Source organism: Triticum aestivum, chromosome 3B (assembly GCF_018294505.1).
Source record: "Triticum aestivum cultivar Chinese Spring chromosome 3B, IWGSC CS RefSeq v2.1, whole genome shotgun sequence".
NCBI lineage: Eukaryota > Viridiplantae > Streptophyta > Magnoliopsida > Poales > Poaceae > Triticum > Triticum aestivum.
The window spans coordinates 719,475,686-719,477,599 of NC_057801.1; positions in this window are offsets into that span (position 1 = coordinate 719,475,686).

The window sequence follows — 1,914 nt, forward strand, 5'->3', positions numbered from 1 at the left end:
ATTCAGACTAGACCAAAAGTCTTCAAACACGGCAGTAGGCAATCCTTTAGTGAATACATCAGCAAACTGTGATCCGGATGGAACATGCAGCACACGCGCCTCTCCCAAGGCGACGCGATCCTGGACGAAGTGAAGATCGATCTCGACGTGCTTGGTGCGTTGATGCTGGACCGGGTTGGTGGAGAGGTATGTCGCGCTAATGTTGTCACAGTAGAAAACTGTGCCATGAGAAGGAGGTCGACGAAGCTCATGCAGCAGCTGACACAACCACGTAGTCTCAGCAACACAGTTGGCAACCGCGCGGTACTCAGCCTCAGCGCTGGACCGGGACACCGTAGGCTGGCGTTAAGACGACCAGGAGATCAAGTTTGGGCCGAGGAAGACGCAAAAAACCGGACGTGGATTTCCTGGTGTCAGGGCAGCCGGCCCAGTCGGCATCGGAATAAGCGATGAGGTCATGCAAGGAAGACCGATAGAACTGGAGGCCGAAGTGAGAGGTGCCCTTGAGGTACCAGAGAATCCGTTTGACAAGCTGAAAGTGAGAAGACCGTGGTGCGTGCATGAAGAGGCAGGCCTGCTGCACCGCATAAGAGATGTCCGGTCAGGTGAGGGTGAGGTACTGTAGGGCTCCGGCAAGACTCCGGTACAAGGTCGGATTAGAGAGGGGTGTACCATCTGATGCTGAGACTTTGGACTTTGTGTCCATGGGAGTGGAGATGGGATTATAGTTCAACATGCTAGCGTGATCCAAGATCTCAAGCACGTATTGTTGCTTCGAGAGAAACATGCCAGAGGAGGAGCAAGTGACGTTGATGCCAAGGAAGTGATGAATGTCACCTAGGTCGGACATAGTGAACTCGGTTTTGAGAGAGAAGATGAGAGAGTGCAACGTACAGGTGATGTTGGCAGTAAGTATGATGTCATGATGTATAAAAGAAGATAGGCTACCGAAGAACCATGGTGGTAGGTGAAGAGAGAGGTATCACACTTGGAAGCGACAAAGCCCAAAGAGAGAAGAAAGGACTTGAACCGCAGGAACTAGGTGCGAGGAGCCTGTTTGAGACCATACAAAGATTTCTGGAGAAGGCAAACATGCGTGGGGTGAGAGGGATCGACAAAGCCGGAAGGTTGCGCACAGTACACTGTCTCGCCGAGATAAACGTGTAAAAAGGCGTTCTTCACGTCGAGTTGGTGAATTGGCCACGCTTGAGCGGTGGCGAGACTAAGAACGACGCGAACAGTGGCCGGCTTGACAACCGGGCTGAAAGTCTCGGTGTAGTCAATGCCCTCCCGTTGAGTGAAACCACGGAGGACCCAACGTGCCTTGTAGCGCTCCAAAGAGCCGTCAGGGTTGAATTTGTGCCGAAAGATCCACTTCCCGGTGACCACGTTGACACCTGCAGGTCGAGGAACCAAACTCCAAGTTTTGTTCTTTAGCAAAGCATTAAATTCATCAAGCATAGCAGCGTGCTAGTGTTGGTCCTTAAGGGCAGATTTGTATGAGGAAGGGAGGGGAGCGATATGTGGTGGTGAGGACGTGGTGAGGGTAAAAAGTTCACGTGGTTGGGCAAATCCATGCTTGGAACGAGTGGTCATTTTATGGGAGTTAACGGGAGGTGGAACTGGTACGACAGGGCGACGTGGCAGCAAGGGAGTGCTGGGCACGGAACGTGATGTAGATTCGGTGGGGCTGGAGTCTGAGGTAGCTGGGTCAGTGGCGGCAGGTGCGGTGCGTGATCCTAGTAAATCAGGGGCGGGCAATCCGAGAGAATCACGAGGGCCGGGCTAGGCGGGTGGGGGGAAGACGCGTGGGTCGTATCGGGAGGAGCAGACGACGCGGTCGAGTTAGTGGGAGGACAGGGTGACGCATGGGGTGTGAGTGGTGGGGGGTCGGGTGACGCGCGATGCGAGGCC